The 19,799-nt window shown below is 41.4% G+C and overlaps 1 pseudogene; it reads right to left on the bottom strand.

Annotated features, from left to right (window-relative positions):
* The window catches only part of LOC111972648 (inactive dipeptidyl peptidase 10-like), a 362,938-nt pseudogene that overhangs the window by 125,955 nt on the left and 217,184 nt on the right, over positions 1 to 19,799 (bottom strand).

Here is a 19,799-nt window from a genome sequence, read left to right as displayed (position 1 = left end):
GGTTATTAGTTTTGATAGAAAACACTCTGAAGTTTCTAAAACTGTTTGAATGATGTATGTGAGTATAACAGAACTCATATCGCAGGCAAAAACCTGAGAAAAAAATCCAACAGGAAGTGGGAATCTGAGGTTTGAAGGGTTTCAACTCATCGCCTATCGAATACACAGTGGGATATGGGTCATGTTGCACTTCCTACGGCTTCCACTAGATGTCAACAGTCTTTAGAACCTTGCCTGATGCTTCTACTGTGAAGTGGGGCGAAGGAGAGGGGATTGAGTAAGGTCTATCAGGAACTGAACATGAGTGCCATGCGCGTTCATGTGAGAGCGAGCTCTGTTCCATCGCACTTCTGAAGACAAAGGAATTCTCCGGTTGAAACATTATTGAAAATTTATGTTAAAAACATCCTAAAGATTGATTCAATACATCGTTTGACATGTTTCTACTGACTGTTACGGAACTTTTCACATTTCGTCTGCTTTTAGTGAACGCGCTTCGTGACTTTGGATTTGTTTACCAAACGCGCTAACAAAATGTAGCTATTTGGACATAAATATGGACATTACCGAACAAAACGAACATTTCTTGTGGAAGTGGAGTACTGGGAGGCATTCCGACAAAGATCAGCAAATGTAAGTGAAGATTTATAATGCTATTATGACTTTTGTTGACTCCACAATTTAGTGGGTAACTGTATGGCTCGTTTGTTCTCAGATTATTGAATATTGTGCTTTGCCGTAAAGCTTTTTTGAAATCTGACAGTGGTTGCATTAAGAACAAGTTTATCTTATATTCTATGTAAAACATATATCTTTCATCAAAGTTTATGATGAGTATTCTGTTATTTGATGAGCTCTCTGCAATTTCTCCGATATTTTGGAGGCATTTCTGAACATGGCGCCAATGTAAACTGAGGTTTTTGGATATAAATATGACTTAATCGAACAAAACATATATGTATTGTGTAACATGAAGTCCTATGAGTGTCATCTGATGAAGATCATCAAATGTTAGTGATTCATTTTATCTATCTCGTCTTTGGCTGGAAAAATGGCTGTGTTTTTCTGTGATTTGGCGGTGACCTAACATGATCGTTTGTGGTGCTTTCGCTGTAAAGCCTTTTTGAAATCGGACAGTGGTGGGATTAACAAGAAGTGGATCTTTAAAATGCTTCCTGTGCTTGGCCCTCCTATGTTGAATAAATAACGGCTCCCTATCCACCGGATGTGTACCAAACTCACTAAAAGTGGCAGTAATAAAGCCTCTCTTGAAAAGCCAAATCTTGACCCAGAAAATATAAAAAACTATCGCGCTATATCGAATCTCCCATTCTCTCAAAAAAAAATTCAAAGCTGTTGCGCAGCAACTCACTGCCTTCCTGAAGAAGAACAATGTATACGAAATGCTTCAGTCTGGTTTTCGACTCCATCATAGCACTGAGACTGCACTTGTGAAGGTGGTGAATTACCTTTTAATGGCGTCAGACCAAGGCTCTGCATCTGTCCTCGTGCTCCTAGACCTTAGTGCTGCTTTGATACCATTGATCAGCACATTCTTTTGGAGAGATTGGAAACCCAAATTGGTCTACACGGACAAGTTCTGGCTGGTTTAGATCTTATCTGTCGGAAAGAATACAGTTTGTCTCTGTGGATGGTTTGTCTTCTGACAAATCAACTGTAAATGTCGATGTTCCTCAAGGTTCCGTTTGAGACCACAATTGTTTTCACTATATATTTTACCTCTTGGTGATCATTCAGAATGTTAACTTTCACTGCATGCGGACGATACACACCTTAACATTTCAATGAGACATGGTGAATCCCAAAATTGCACTCCCTGAAACCCTGTGCTATAGACATAAGGAAGTGGATGGCAGCAATTTTTTACTTTTAAACTCGAACAAAAGTTTGTACAATCATCTCAAATAAAACTGTGAAGGACCTCAGCGTTACTCTGGACCCTGATCTCTCTTTGACGAACATATCAAGAATATTTCAAGGACAGCTTTCTTGCATTTCCGTAACATTGCAAAAATCTGAAACTTTCTGTCCAAAAATGTGGCAGAAAAATGGATCATGCTTTTGTCATTTCTAGATTAACCTACTGCAAGGATCTACTTTCCAGCTACCCGAATAAAGCACTAAATAAACTTCAGTTAGTGCTTAACACGGCTGCTAGAATTTTACTAGAACCAAAACATTTGATCATATTACTCCAGTGCTAGCCTCTCTACACTGGCTTCCTGTTAAGGCTAGGATTGATTTCAAGGTTTTACTGCTAACCTACAAAGCATTACATTGGTTTTGCTCCTACCTATCTTTCTGATTTGGTCCTGCCGTACATACCTACACGTACGATACGGTCACGAGACGCAGGCCTCCTTACTGCCCTAGAATTTCTAAGCAAACAGCTGGATGTAGGGCTTTCTCCTATAGAGCTCCATTTTTATGGAATGGTCTGCCTTTCCATGTGAGAGACGCAGACTCTGTCCCAGCCTTCAAGTCTTTATTGAAGACTAATCTCTTCAGTAGGTTCTATGATTGAGTGTGTCTGGCCTAGGGGTGTGAAGGTGAACCGAAAGGCACTGGAGCGACGAACCGCCCTTCGTTGTTTTGCCTGGCCGGTTCCCCTCTCTCGATGGGATTCTCTGCCTCTAACCCTATTACGGGGGCTGATTCACTGACTTACTGGTGCTCTTCCATGCCGTCCCTAGGAGGGGTGCGTCACTTGAGTGGGTTGAGTCACTGACGTGATCTTCCTGTCCAGGTTGGCGCCCCCTCGGGTTCGTGCCGTGGGGGAGATCTTCGTGGTCTATACTCTGCCTTGTCTCCGGGTAGTAGGTTGGTGGTTGAAGAGATCCTCTGGTGGTGTGGGGGCTGTGCCTTGGCAAAGTGGGTGGGGTATACCCAGCCTGTTTGGCCCTGTCCGGACAGGGCCACAGTGTCTCCCGACCCCTCCTGTCTCAGCTCCAGTATTTATGCTGCAATAGTTTGTGTCGGGGGCTAGGGTCAGTCTGTTATATCTGGAGTATTTCTCATGTCGTATCGGTGTCCTGTGTGAATTTAAGTATGCTCCCTCTAATTCTCCTCTCTTTCTCTCTTTTTTTCTCTCTCTCTTCTCTCGGAGGACCTGAGCCCTAGGACCATGCCTCAGGACTACCTGGCCTGATGACTCCTTGCTGTCCCCAGTCCACCTGGTCATACTGTTGCTCCAGTTTCAATTGTTCTGCCTGCGGCTATTGAACCCTGACATGTTTTAATGGACGTGTTTTGCTGTTTTGGACTCTCTCTCCGCATTTGCTGTCTCTAACTCTGAATGATCAGCTATGAAAAGCCAACTGACATTTACTCCTGAGGTGCTGACCTGTTGCACCCTCTACAACCACTGTGATTATTATTATCTGACCCTGCTGGTCATCTATGAACGTTTGAACATCTTGGCCATGTTCCGTTATAATCTCCACCCGGGCACAGCCTGAAGAGGACTGGCCACCCCTCAGAGCCTGGTTCCTCTCTAGGTTTCTTCATAGGTTCTGGCCTTTCTAGGGAGTTTTTCCTAACCACTGTGCTTCTACATCTGCATTGCTTGCTGTTTGGGGTTTTAGGCCGGGTTTCTGTACAGCACATTGTGACATCGGTTGATATAAAAAGGGCTTTATAAATACAATTTGATTCATTGATTGAATGCTTACTTACTTACAAGCCCTTAACCAACAGTGCAGTTCAAGAAGAGTAAAGAAAATATTTACCAAATAAACTAAAGTTAAAAATTATAAAAAGTAACACAATAAAATAACAATAACAAGGCTTTTTACAGGGAGTACCGGGTCCCGAGTCAGTGTGCGGAGGTACAGGTTAGTTGAAGTAATTTGTACATGTAGATAGGGTTGAAGTGACAATTCATAGATATTAAACAGTGAGTAGCAGCAGTGGATTTGGTCCTGCCGTACATACCTACACGTACGATACGGTCACGAGACGCAGGCCTCCTTACTGTCCCTAGAATTTCTAAGCAAACAGCTGGATGTAGGGCTTTCTCCTATAGAGCTCCATTTTTATGGAATGGTCTGCCTTTCCATGTGAGAGACGCAGACTCTGTCCCAGCCTTCAAGTCTTTTATTGAAGACTAATCTCTTCAGTAGGTTCTATGATTGAGTGTGTCTGGCCTAGGGGTGTGAAGGTGAACCGAAAGGCACTGGAGCGACGAACCGCCCTTGCTGTTTTTGCCTGGCCGGTTCCCCTCTCTCGACTGGGATTCTCTGCCTCTAACCCTATTACGGGGGCTGATTCACTGACTTACTGGTGCTCTTCCATGCCGTCCCTAGGAGGGGTGCGTCACTTGAGTGGGTTGAGTCACTGACGTGATCTTCCTGTCCAGGTTGGCGCCCCCCTCGGGTTCGTGCCGTGGGGGAGATCTTCGTGGTCTATACTCTGCCTTGTCTCCGGGTAGTAGGTTGGTGGTTGAAGAGATCCCTCTGGTGGTGTGGGGGCTGTGCCTTGGCAAAGTGGGTGGGGTTATACCCAGCCTGTTTGGCCCTGTCCGGACAGGYCCACAGTSTCTCCRGACCCCTCCTGTCTCAGCCTCCAGTATTTATGCTGCAATAGTTTGTGTCGGGGGGCTAGGGTCAGTCTGTTATATCTGGAGTATTTCTCATGTCGTATCCGGTGTCCTGTGTGAATTTAAGTATGCTCTCTCTAATTCTCTCTCTCTTTCTCTCTCTTTTTCTCTCTCCTCTCGGAGGACCTGAGCCCTATGACCCTGCTGGTCATCTATGAACATTTGAACATCTTGGCCATGTTCTGTTATAATCTCCACCCGGCACAGCCAGAAGAGGACTGGTCACCCCTCAGAGCCTGGTTCCTCTCTAGGTTTCTTCATAGGTTCTGGCCTTTCTAGGGAGTTTTTCCTAACCACTGTGCTTCTACATCTGCATTGCTTGTTTTAGGCCGGGTTTCTGTACAGCACATTGTGACATCGGGTGATATAAAAATGGCTTTATAAATATATTTGATTCATTGATTGAATGCTTACTTACTTACAAGCCCTTAACCAACAGTGCAGTTAAAGAAGAGTTAAGAAATTATTTACCAAATAAACGAAAGTTAAAAATTATAAAAAGTAACACAATAAAATAACAATAACAAGGCTTTTTACAGGGAGTACCGGTACCGAGTTAGTGTGCGGAGGTACAGGTTAGTTGAGGTAATTTGTACATGCAGATAGGGTTGAAGTGACTATGCATAGATATTAAACAGTGAGTAGCAGCAGTGTTTTTTTAAGCAGGAATCAGGAGGATAGAATTATGGTCAGATTATCCAAATGGAGGGCAGGGGAGAGCTTTGTACTGTATACATCTCCGTGTGTAAAGGAGGTCTAGAGTTTTTTTCCCGCCTGTGACTCAAACCTGGGTCTACCGACTATCCACACAGTACGTTAGTCATTACGCCAAGAATGCAAACTTCCTAGTTGGAGTAATATTCAAAAGYAATGTGATATAGGATTGTGACTTTAACCACCCTTCTTCCGGGCACATGAAAAATCACAAAAAATGCCRGTTGCATTATTCCCAATGGTAACAGGTGTGATATGGGAGGGTTGCATGTAGGAGTGGCAGCTTGTCTTTGACTTACCAGTTGCTGGCCCTGCACTCCCCATTCAGCGTACTGCAGAACAGAGTTAAGCACCTCCGGAGGGTCCAACTCCCATACCTCCCTGAAAAACAACAGTAAGTAACGAGTAAGACTGCTACCTAGAGCAGTGGAAGGCATTTACAAAGATACACCTTTAACTTCCGGATACACTGGTAACTCTAACTGTAAGTCGRTCTGGATAAGAGCATTCGCTAAATGACTACGATGTTAAAAAAAAGCCCACTTCAAAACATTGTTTTATCATAAATATTGACATTTAAAAGGTCATGACTGACAAAATATTGAATTTCATTGTTTGTTGTGGATTCACCAAGCTCTTAGCATCCACCTGAGCTAAACTGCCTTAGAAGAGATTGTCTTGACAAGTAAACAAACGCATGGTAAACAAGCACATGAAACATACCTTGTGTGAATGTTATAAATGCTATATGAGGCCATGTATGAATGCCGGTAAACCTAGAACAAAAGAGAGAAAAGAAAGAGGAGATTACTGCACGAAACATTAACGATGGAGGCAGCTTGGCTGATAACAACATCATAAAAACAGGCAGAGAAAGACATCGAACAGAATAGACCAGTAGCTGTTTTCACAAATAGATTATGTGGACAATGTGATTTGCATGGTTGACAGCTGCGAGATGAGACATTTTAATTCCATCTGAGAAACCGATCATGGAACCCCCATGACTTCGGGTCTGAAAGCCTGAGAGAGAGAGAGAGAGAGAGAGAGAGAGAGAGAGAGAGAGAGAGAGAGAGAATCCAAATGGTCTGGGGTGTGAGTAAATCTGTCTGGATTCCCCTAGAGAAGCTGTGCCTTACATGATAATAGCATTCAGACTGTACACGGGGAAAGCAAACAGCCTCAATGTTGCAGTGTTTCATAATAATGCTCCATCCACAAAGTTCAAATATAGACCAAGAAACATTATCTGACAGGAGTGTTATTGTACTGTATGGCAAATGCATTGCAAACTTTGCAGAGAAATACTTTTTCCTCATTTTGTTGTGTTACAGCCTGAAATTAAAATGTATTAAATTGAGATTTTGTGTGGCCTACACATAATACCCCAAAATGTCAAAATGGATCTATGTTTTTTTTTWATGTTTACAAATTAATAAAAAATGGAAATCTGAAATGTCTTGAGTCAATAAGTATTTCACCCCTTTGTTATGGCAAGCCTAAATAAGTTCAGGAGTAAAAATGTTATATAATAGGTTGCATAGGTTGCCCACTCTGTGGGCAATAATAGTGTTTAACATGATTTTTGAATGACTACCTCATCTCTGTACACCAATGCCTCGCAAAGAAGGGTACCTATAGGTAGACGGGTAAAAAAAACAAAATAAACATTGACTATCCCTTTGAGCATGGTCAAGTTATTAATTACACTTTGGATGGTGCATCAATACACCCAGTAACTACAAAGAGACAGGCATCCGTCCTAACTCAGTTGCCGGAGAGGAAGAAAACCACTCAGGGATTTCACCATGAGACCAATGGTGACTTTACAACAGTTAGAGAGTTTAATGGCTGCGATAGGCCAAAAAATTGGATGGATCAACAACATTGTAGTTACTCCACAATACTAATCTAAATGACATAGTGAAAAGAAGGAAGCCTCTACAGAATAAAACACATTTCCAAAACCTGCAACCTGTTTGCAATAAGGCACTAAAGTAAAACTACAAAAATATGGCAAAGAAACATACTTTATGTCCTGAATACAAACCGTTATGTTTTGGGAAATGAGTACAAATCCAAATGAGTACCACTGTTCTTTTTTAAATCCCCTTTTTTGCCAATTTCGTGAATTCAATCTTGTCTCATCGCTGTAAGTCCCCAATTGGCTCGGAAGAGGCGAAGGTCGAGTCATGAGTCGTCCGAAACATGACCTGCCAAACCGCGGTCCTTAACAACCACTCGCTTAACCCGGAAGCCAGCTGCACCAATGTGTCAGAGGAAACACCATTCAACTGACGACCGAGTTCAGTTTGCAGGCGCCCGGCCCGCCAAAAGGAGTCGTTAAAGCACGATGATGGGACTCCCGGTCATGGCCAGTTGTGACACAGCCTGGGATTTTAGGGACGCCACAACACTGCGATGCAGTGCCTTATACCGCTGCGCCACTCGYGATGCTCCACTCTTCATATTTTCAACCATGGTGGTGGCTGCATCATGTTATGGGTATGCTGGTCATCGGCAAGGACTACGGAGATTTTTAGGATAAGTAGAAACCGAATAGAGCTAAGCACAGGCAAAATCCTAGAGGAAAACCTTGTTCAGTCTACTTTTCAACGGACACTGGGAGACAAATTCCCCTTTTAGCAGGACAATAACTTAAAACAAAAAGCCAAATATACACTGGAGTTGCTGAAAAAYAAGACATTGAATGTTCCTGAGTGGCCTAGTTACAGTTTTGAAAAAAATKATCTTGATAATCTATGTCAAGACTTGAAAATGGCTGTCTAGCAAGGATCAACAATCAACTTGAAAGAGCTTGAAGTATTTTTTTAAGACTAATGTGCAAATATTGTACAATCAAGGTGTGTAACGTTCTTAGAGACTTACCAATAAAGACTCACAGCTGTAGTCTGTGCAAAAGGTGACACTAACATGTATTGGCTCAGTGGTGTGAAAACTTACAGTACCAGTCAAAAGTTTGGACACACCTACTCATTCCAGGATTTTTCTTAATTTTTGCTATATTCTACAATGAATAATAGAATAATAGTGAAGACATCAAAACAATGAAATAACACATATGGAATGTAATGACTGAAAAAATGACTGAAAAAATATTTTATATTTGAGATTCTTCAAAGTAGCCACCCTTGGTCTTGATGACAGCTTTGCACACTCTTGGCACTCTTAATTTCTCAACTAACTCATCAACATACTTTTTGAAAGATATCTTTTCGTCGATACAGACGCCCCGATATTTATACGCGGGGACATGATCAATGAAGGCACCATCCAATGTACATATGCATAAATCATCAGACACATTTGTACATGATTTGCAGAAAAACATATACTTGGAGAATAACATATATATCTGTTTGAGCAGAAAGGAGTCTTAAAACAGGGATGCCACGGCAGAGGATGGATAGCTCAAATTAAAAAGGTCTTCTTCACTCGGAAAGAACGCACTTCGCCACAGTGAATTATGCATAGCGCCCGAGGAAGGCGGAAGGGCTCGATGGAGGCGGCAACGACGGCAACGACGGACGGCGGTGGGGGCTGTTATAATGGCGAGATTGATGAGTAATCGTTCCTCACTGCTGAAATAGTGTTGACAGGCTAAGACGAGTGATGTCAGAGTGAGGGGAGGGTAGAGAGGGTTAGAGAGTATACCTCCGATGGCTTTGACAAATGTATCCGCTCCCTCTGTTGCTATTAGCTGCTGAGAAACAGAGACGCAGGTAGGGGTTAAACATCTGTGAAAACACATCCTTTGCAAGGAGGCAAAAGGGTTAAGATGCGTTGTCTCTTTAAAACAAATTCGAGGTAAGCATTTGGAACTGGATGTAATGAGCTTTTGTGAAYTATCAACGGAAGAACCACAGACTCTTGTTCCCTGTGATGGCAAATTACTGTTTACAAAAAGAGGAATGGACACAGTGACTTTTACTTGAACTCTATTGACACCCTCCAGTTGGAGTTTTACTTCCGAACACACATTGACCTTTGGCAAAACATTTTTTACAGCTTGTGGGATACAACTTTGACCTTCTTGCTCTCTCTGAGGTGCTCCTTCTATCTAGCTTTGATTACATTTCCTACTCAGTATATCATGATAAAAATGGCTAATATCAACTCTRAGTTTCCATTGTCCTCTACTGTGTACAGTAGAGGACAATTTCCAAATGTTTCAAATTGTTGCCCCTCCCCACATTCCTTCAAGAGCTGAGAAGCTCACATGGGCACAATAATCTTTGTGGTCAGCATGGTGATTTTATCAAAAACAAGGAGGTTGACATTTTCAACTCCCTTTGCACTCAAATTTGAGCTGCAGCTCGATGATGAATATGAGTGGTACACTCAGCTCTGGGGACATGGACGTTTTATCAAACACAACTAAGCACACTGCAAAAGTTGAGAATAAAACCACACAGAAGGAACAGCCTCTGCCCAAACCAATGAAAAGCRCATGTCATATTAATGACAATTTCCATCACCACGTTCCTCCATTTCTTGTCACGATTGTCGAAAGGAGTGGACCAAGGCGCAGCGTGCGTATAGTTCCACATATTTTATTTCAAAGTAAACCTTAACAAAAACAACAAAGAAACAACGAACGTCCAGTACAGAGTGCACTAAGGCACTAACTGAAAACAATATCCCACAACACAGGTGGGAACAATGGGCACCTTAAATATGATCCCCAATTAGAGACAACGATAATCAACTGCCTCTAATTGGGAACCATACAAATACCAACATAGAAATAGAAACGCTAGAAACCCCCCTAGTCACGCTCTGACCTAWACACCATAGAGAACCCAGAGGGCTCTCTATGGTTAGGGCGTGACAATTTCAAATATCATCTGATGATTACATTTTCCACACKCCGACCATCCTTTCCTTCCTCCTGTTCCACAGTCAAGGTGAATCGCCCGCTCCTTCCTCCCCTATTAGATATACAAATCGGATTGAATCAAATGAAAACATGGATTCTCCTGGTTTATGGGAGAGGTTTGGAAGATCAGACTTCTGGATATTACCCAGAGATCTCCTCATCTCTGGCATTGTGTGGTGCATGCCAGGGAGCGGGGAGCCACAGATGAAAACAAACTATTAAATATGTAGACTGGCTCAAAACAAGTTTAGGTGGTCMTCTATACTGCCTCAGAGAAGAGTACACTGGACCAGTTAGTGGAGCAATGCATACCAAGGTTTACAATGGGTGCTTTCAGCCTCTGGGTAAAATATGATACAAAATAGTATTCGTCCCCTACATTTTTGGGTCTGCTCGTACATGTGAATATTCTGACATAGTAATAACATGTTTTATACTATCATTTACTCTGTTATACAGTAGGATAGTAGAATTACCATGTGAACGTTTGTTGTTGTAGCTAATCACTAGGTCTGTGACGATACCTGTATCACAATATGTTTTCCATGTCAAACATTAAAACACGAAGCGTACCTGCTGTACGCAAAATATCGTGTTCTATAGCTTGGAAAATAAATAAATGTGTCTCTGGGTGACAACATAATGATGTTTGMTTCCAAAATTAGGGCTGTTTCCCTAAAGAAGTTAAATCCGCTTCGTCTTTTGTTTCCTTCCCACGARACTAATGAGTAWTGCGATACTGGTATCGTCCCAGCCCTACTAATGTTCTGTCTAAAGAACAAGTGCCTCGTCTGCATTGAGAAAATAAAGGCCTAGTTTACTCCCCTTATTCGGGACATGACCACACTTAATGCACGACTTTGCTCAAGCTCTACTGAAAGAGTTACAGAGGAGCCTTAATCAAATACAGCAAGGAAACTTAAGCAACTCCTAGGACCAACGGAGCAGAGAGAGCCAGTGAAGCAGTTTCCCAGCACTGTCAACCCAAAACAAGTTAAATTGCGACTCCAGCCCCACTGGGATCCATTTGTAAGCGAAGGGGAGGAAAGACGAAAACTCCCCAGTTTGGGAATTATTTTAGGCTATAAGCCACCCCAGAAGTTTCTGTGCAAGGAACGTTAGAGCCGTCTGAACCCCTATGAGGATCAAAGCAAAGTGATCCCTGAAGCTACCGGTGTCATATCATTTTTTGCTAACTTGTCATATTTTGTGCACAGTGTCCGCCCAGTGTGGATGACAGGATCACTGCGACCCTCTCAGTACAGCAGTCAGTATGGGTCCCTCAGGTTACCACAGCAAATCTGGGCCCTCACAGCACATTGGCTCCCTCAGATTTACTATAATAGCATGGGCCCTCKAGGTGCCAGCACCGTGAAGGCACTTCAGTCTCAAAGGTCTACCCAATCTAGACCCATTTAGAGGGATTGGGAATATGGATACGGTGATAACAGTGTTTATGGCCCCAGGTGCTGCTTTTGGCCTGTTAAAACACACACCATTGGGCTATTTGGGTTCCCGTGACCCCCGAATAGTCCTGATGAGAGAGCTCTAATCGATTCTCCTTCTTCCTTTGCATCACATCTTTGATTCCCGCCAGGCTTATTTGATTGGATATCAGCATTTTGGGATTAGGCAAGGTAGGACCTACGTGTCCAGCCTTTGTTCATTTGAAGGAAGCGAGCCACTGAATATAAAGACTACTTCATCAATGTTAGCCAATGTTTTATCCATRACGAGGATGTATCGGACTTAAATAGTTTTCTCCTTGCAAAGCAAGTGAGAAGCAACTGAATTCTTAATCTATTTCCTTCACCAAAATGTCAGAAACACAATTGCGATGTGATAGGCTATTTGTGGTTTAACAATGTGAGACAAAATAATTGTGCAGTTGTCTATTTGACTTAGATCTGTCATCAAAACAAAATAAAACACAATTTCCTCACAGAGCGATTTAATGATTGTAGAGGACACCCAAATAGCATATCATCTACATCATGTCAAGTAAACAATGGACTCCATTATTATACTCCACGGGTAAACATAAATCCTGTTTATACACCTTTGTTTGGTGAGGTACTCCACCCACTCCAACCTGATTAGCTTGAATCTATTAGCACATTTTCATTGCAAACACAATGCACTGGATCAACATAGACTTGACTAGAGGATTTACAAAATGCAAGAGCATTACAAGATGTTCACCAGCAAAGAAAACAGAGCCGATTATCATAATTGACAAACACACACAGAGATTATGAGTGTTTATCAAGTTTAATCGCTCTCGGACACCTCAGTAATGAGATAATGGCATGTAATCCTTCGAGCTAGGTGAGACTACCAGAGATGTCCTCAATGCACTCGGTCAACAACAAAAAGAATTTGGAGAATTGATGTATATAACACATTTTGTAGTTATTAACAGTCAGCATAGATTACTTTTGAAGAGTGAGAACATACAGGATCTCTTGCATCGAATGAAGATTAGTTTGATGTTGATGGTGGACTTACTTGTTCAAATGCCACAACATTARTCCGTGCTTCCTTTTCATTCCATCATGCTGTACCAGTATTGCCCTGTTTGRTCAACTAAACYATTTCCCAAGGGTCCAGAGGTTGTTTTCATACAGTAGATGCCCAAAGGGGTTCTGAACATAGAATTATATAATGAACAAATGACAGCCTCTTTACATATCTTTCACAATCAATTCTGAGCTTGTCCCTCTATAACATACAACATAACACTACACGGCAAAAGAAAGGGATTGCACAGTGAACTGAAGTTATTTTTAGCCAGCACAAGAATCACAGGAAATATGCAAATAAATTAAGGTTAATCTCATTGTCGGTAATCCTCATAGTTGATCCCTTCCAGAYTAGAGGGTGTAATTTGCATATCTAATTTCGCATCTACACGTTTCTGATGGAAACAGGACCACTGCTATATTAATTAATGAACGTGACCTGTCAATTGCGGGCAACTACATTTTTTATCACTTGTCATTCCGCCCCCGAGCACTGTGAATTATACTGTACATACAGACTCAGTCACATCAACTAAATGTTTTTAAGTTATGATAAAAAACGAACCTTTTACACAGCTTACTCTACTGAAGGTAGATTTTTTACATTGTTTTTAATATCTGTGTTTTTGCATGTCTATTGAGTGATTGATTGATTCATCTTATGCTACACAAAGAAAACGAATCCAATCATTTAGTAATATGTTTTTGCACCAGTTACTGAAATGTTTGTTCCAGTTTAAATGGCTTAGGTAGTCTCCTCACACTAATCATTAACCCTGGCAGTCATTATGAATGCAGATTGCAGGTGAATAAAAATTCCAACTGTTGGGTATCCTAACTAGCTGGATTCCAGTAGGAATTACACATCACTTTCCAAGCCAAAATAATGTGATTTGCAAGTAGGGATGCAAACTTCTTGTAAATTTCACATGTTTTACAATATCCCAGTTGGAAGATTCCTGGAAATCCTCCAACCAGGATCTTTTTTAATTTTTAATTTTGCAACCCTACTTGCAGGCCTGATGTGGCCTGTAAACCATGAGTTTCAGGCTACTGTATTAGGGTAAAGCTAGGCCTCAAAATAAGGCCTTATGAGATATGTAACGTATTGTCATAAAGAACACAATTATAATGATSATATTTTCCTAGGAACTCACTGGGTGGCCAAAGGACTGAAAATGTATGAATTCAACAACTATGTCTTTGTCATTAACAAATACAGTCATGGGTGGTGACTCTACAATTCACTCGAAAAGACAAGGCACACTTCGAAATTAGATTTGGAGGCGTGGCTTAGTGCTGATACAACTCAAATCCGGACCCCTTACGGAGTCACAGTGACTCCGTCAGTTTGAGTAACAACTACAACTTCACTTTAAGTAACTGTATTCAGATATATTAAGCGCAACGGGTTTCCTCAAAAGTTTTGAGTAATGATAGCACATTGGTGTTTACAGTCTTGAGGCCCCCACGCTAGCTCATTTTTTTTCATTGAGGCTAAAAATGGACCAGCCCATAATTTGTTTGCCCAAATGCCAGATGGCCAGTCCGCCCCTGTACACACGGAATGGTGTGGGTGTTTGGTCAACAGTCCCACTGTATAGTTGGCTGACTTCAAGATGTGTGTCTTGTAGTGCACAAGCTTGTATGGTACTCTCGTATGCATATATTTAAGATTGAGTTTGTTGATTTGATGGAGTTAGTGTGTTCCAGAATGTGTGAGAGACAGAGCGTATGGGAGAGAGAGAGAGAGAGAGAGAGAGAGGAAGAGAGCGAGCATAATTGTGTTTTGTACTGTAGGCTACTACCAGTCCAATTATCTGCAAAAGCAATTACTTTTCATATTTTATGAATAATGAGGGTATGTGACTTTTTCACAACAGCAGGACAAAGAACGAGAGTAAGAGCAGGAAAGTAAGAGCAGCGTACCTGTTTAACATCATAGGCAAAGAGCACATATTTCAAGTCCGGGGAAACAGAGTACTTTGCAACGTTGAAATTGACCTAGAAGACAAAAAAGACAGAAAGAGAGAGTATCAGTTTGCTGACATGTCAGTTTGAGTGATATATGTGCTTCTACATCTGCATTGCTTGCTGTTTGGGGGTTTTAGGCGGGTTTTCTGCAGAGCACTTTGTGACATCGGCTGATGTTTAAAAAAAAAAGCTTTATAAATACACTTGACTTATATGCTTGTGTGTCAGTGTCTGCATGTGCATGCATTTTCAGATGGTAAAGGGTTTGCACTTACGAACGTTGTGTTTGTCAGTACGACATCCGTCTCATTGGTGAGGATGTTGAACTTGATGACGTGGCCATCGCGATTCCTGTAGATGACTTCTGAGTCTGTGAAAGGAGAAATAAATGAAGAAAAAACAAGTCTTGGTGAAACAATTCTTCAGTAGTTCTTCTACTGAGAAAAACAGGGAAGGGGGTATGGAGGCCTTTGTTGCAGTTTTGAACACAAGGCCTTCTGTCAAGACTCAAACCGTACCTTGAAAAAAGGTTTTGCACTGACACTTTGACAATGGAAGTTTACATTCTATCCCTGTGTCCTTGTTTTCTTCGACACAGCGAAGACAAAATGGCCAGTACCTTGTCACATCATTGTGTCTGGAAAATCAAGAAACAATAGTAACATGACGGCACTGACTCCATTCATATGCATTTGCGTGTGTCTGCACTGTGATGAAGCCAAATAAAGAGCCACCTTGAGTTTTCATTTTCTACAAAACCTGCATAGTCTTTGTCCTGTGTGCTAGTTGTTGGATGCCACAGCTTTGTTTTCTGTATGATGTGCAGACATGTCCCGGAAATTTCATCCAGAAAGGGAGTATGGCAACTGGCAGGTCACACGAATGCACACACACACACACACACACACACACACACACACACACACACACACACACACACAGTGATCATATGAAACCATGCATTGCTACCTTTATAATCACTAACTCATAGATGAGTTACGATCAAATGCAAACAAAACAAGATGGAGGACAATCCATAAAGCTCTGTGTGAAAACAAGCTGGGACAAATAAATTGTAATTAAGTTATCCATCTCTGTCAAAGGTGAGGGCGGTTATGCTCCTGACATGGCAACCCCAGCAGACCGGGCAACCCCGGCAGATATTGGAATCCTACAGTAGGAGGCGATCAGCTATTACRGTTTCTCAACTTTCTCAATTGCCCGTCAAACATTTTCTCATTCCCAGCCAATCAGGGCCCTGTCATCGTGCTATAGTTACTATGGGCTTGATTGATGAGTGATGGGGCTCTCACGGCCCAATCCCGCCCCATACATTTGTACCTGTCATAACCTATGTGTGCCTATCACAGACATAAATGTCATCATCGAAGACAAGTAATCTGATGCCACAAAACCACTGGTCAAAATACTGGTGTTTACCATATAAATAAGGACATTCAAAACCAAACGCCAAAATTAACCCCCTACAGTACAACGTTTTTTTTTATCAGAGTTTGAGTGTTTGTTTATATTTATATATTGTGGAGTGTTGTAATCACTTAGGGAATGCTGTGCTTCTCAAGCATCATCATTAAGGCACAACATCTGTGTCGGAAAATGAGCATGAGACGTGAGTGTGTGTGTGTCTGTGTCAGTGTGTTTGTCAGTGTGTTTGCATATGTGCATGCACACACACGTGTCTGTGTATGTGTGTGTCAGTGTGTCTGGATCTGTGCGTGCGCATGCGTGTCTGGGTGTGCATGCGTCTGTGTCTGCGTGAAGGTCAATGTTTGGCATGGTAATGAAGTAGCTTCAGAAGTAAACAGATCCATCCTCGCAAACAGTGTCTCACCCCAAACAGATGCCAACCATGAGTTTGGACAGAGCAGCGTACCCTCAGGAATACTCTTGGCTTTTCAAAAGAACAGCAGTTTAGAGCCGGCTGGCCCACTGACAAAACAGGAGCAGAACCCATCCACGATCTGTATCATCCTGCTGTAGATGCTCCGGTCACCTTGGCTTCTGCATGCACCACAGGTTCAAAAATAATCTCTCATTGAAATAAAAATMTCTGGCTCTGAGCCTGTGACGCAGATAAAGTTTGACACACTCATGTAGGATGTAGCACTCATTTTGACTTTATCACAATTACTGTTAGTTATTGTGCATTGGGCAACTTTGGGAGCTGTTACCCTAACATTTCATTTGGAGTTTAATTGAGATAGGGGTGAGAGGATGTTGAATATTTTGACAGATAAAAGCGTCTTGCTCATGATCTTGAAAACATTGCCAGCCACTGATAGTCATGGTCTCCGTGCTGTGCTTGTTTCCTTAAATAATGGAAGATTCCACGCTGGAAACTACAAGCTAAGACTCGAATGTATAAGTAATATACTACGTCTGTAAAATGTTGAATAATAAATATCTCTGGTCCTTCTACCGGTCTGAAAATCCCCATTTTAGGATTGGGCTGGTGGTTTACCCTGCCCTCACATCCTACCATCCTCAAGSTCCATCTCAATCCCCCTCCAGCAGCCCTCTGTAAACTTAACTAAACTCAAAACCATGGGYGACAGACAAGGCTTTTAGCAGGGCTGCGCCCCAGCTGTGGAGCATTCCTCCAGAGTCAGTCATGGGTGCAGTGTCCCTCCATTTCAACTTAAAACATGACTCTTTCCATTTTCACAGACTTCAGTTGAATAGTACTRAATCTTATAATTGTGACTTTCATAAGACTTCATGGACATGGTCAAGACACATGAATTTGAGCTTCATWCAGTGCCTTCAGAAAGTATTCACACCGCTTGACATTTTTTCCACATTTTGTTGTGTTACAAAGTGGGATTAAAATTGATGTAATGGTAATTTTTTTGTCAAATATCTACACAAAATACTCTGGAATGTCAAAGTGGAAAACAATTCTAACATTTGTAAAAAATAAAATAAAAAAATATATATATCAAAAATAAAACATTAATATTTCTTGGTTAGAGAAGTATTCAACCCCCTGAGTCAATACATAGAATCACCTTTGGCAGCGATTACAGATGTTAGTCTTTTTGGGTCTCTAAGAGCCTTCCACACCTCAACTGTGCAACATTTGCCCATAATTATTTTAAAAATTCTTCAAGCTCTGTCAAATTGGTTGTTGATCATTGCTAGACAACCATTTCCAGGTCTTGCCATAGATTTTCAAGCAGATTTAAGTCAAAACTGTAACTTGGCCACTTTGTAAACGTTTTAAAGTCACCATTGTTAGGAAGGACACCTTTATATTTGTAGTGACTGGYTGATACACCATCAAAATGTAATTAACACCATGCTCAAAGGGATATTTAAACAGTTTTTTTTTACCCAACTACCAATCTGTGTTTGAAATTCACTGCTCGACTGAGGGCCCTTACAGATAATTGTATGTGTAGGGTACAGAGATGAGGTAGTCATTGACAAATCATGCTAAACACTATTATTGCACACAGTCCATGCTCCAACCAATTATGTGACTTGTTAAAGCACATTTTTACTGCTGAACTTATTTAGACTTGTCATAACAAAGGGGTTGGATACATATTGAGTTGAAGACATTTCAGCTTTTCATTTTTCATTTATTGTAAAAATGGGGTATCGGGACATTATGGGGTATCGTGTGTAGGCCAGTGACACAAAATTCAGGCTGTAACACAAGCAAATGTTCAGGCTGATAACACAACCAAATGTGGAAAAAGTCAAAGGGTGTGAATACTTTCTGAAGGCACTGAACATGTTTATATAAGTAGCTAATGGTGGCTTAGTCAGGTATTAGCCAATTATGCCTAATGAATGACTAACAATTCCTAATAAAGTCCTAATTAGCAATGTATACTGCAAATCAGTGCCTATAATGTGATCCCTATACTGGCGCTACCAAAGTCTGGATCATTTTCTTCGAGCGATGACTTGCCTACTGTTATAGACTACACACAGCACTAATGTCATTAAAATGCAGTCATACATGCATTATGTGACCAATATCTGTGTTGATCTTACTGAACGCTGTCTGAAACATTGTCCTGGATTTAAACAGACGCATGTTATTGCCTACCGACCATGCATCTTTTAAAGACAATTTTACTGACGTTCGCAGAGCTTACATGCACAGAACATTCTGTAGATGTCGGCTCAATTGAAAATGACCTTAAATGTCAGGCGTTATGCACAAACGCACCTTTGATRGAATCCCGGCCATTGTCTACATGAGTCACACCAATATGTTTACAAAGGATCCCAATTGAATGACCGATCATATCAAACAGCTGAGCAACAGGTAATTATAATGGACAAGAGTTTGAAGTCATCACACAGATATCATTAGTCAGATTGTAACGGAAAGGGCTGTATTGGAAAGGGCTCCTAGTCGAAATAGATGTGATTGAGGGGTTATGAGAGCTATGCACATCCTCACCAGACATACCCTTAGTGACATTTTGAGAGTACTAAGCTAATATATGGAATTGTTTTAAGATGGTCATACCACAGAATATTTAGCTATTTGATTTGAAATTTTAGGTATAAAAAAAAAAAATCGAATTTTGTCTTTAGTACATTAGACATTGATAAATGTATTTTTTTTAAAGACAGTCAAAAATAAATCATGAGAATTAATGTTTTGAAGTGTCTGTCATATATCTACAGTGCATTCGGAAGTATTCCTACCCTTTACTCAGTACTTTGGTGAAGGACCTTTTGCAGCGATTACAGACTTAAGTCTTCTTGGATATGATTCTACAAGCTTGGCACACCTGTATTTGGGGAGTTTCTCCCATTCTTCTCTGCAGATCCTCTCAAGCTCTGTCAAGTTCGATGGGGATCGTCGCTGCAGACCTATTTTCAGGTCTCTCCAGAGATATTCGATTGGGTTCAAGTCCGGGCTCTGGCTGGGCCACTCAAGGACATTTAGAGACTTGTCCCGAAGACACTCCTGTGTTGTCGGGTTCTTGGTCACCCCCCTCTCCCCTTATTGCTCAGTTTGGCCGGGCGGCCAGCTTTAGGAAGAGTCTTGGTGGTTCCAAACTTCTTCCATTTAAGAATGATG

Source organism: Salvelinus sp. IW2-2015, linkage group LG2 (genome assembly GCF_002910315.2).
Source record: "Salvelinus sp. IW2-2015 linkage group LG2, ASM291031v2, whole genome shotgun sequence".
NCBI lineage: Eukaryota > Metazoa > Chordata > Actinopteri > Salmoniformes > Salmonidae > Salvelinus > Salvelinus sp. IW2-2015.
Note: the sequence above shows the minus strand (reverse complement) of the source record. Positions and strands in the feature narration are given on the sequence as shown.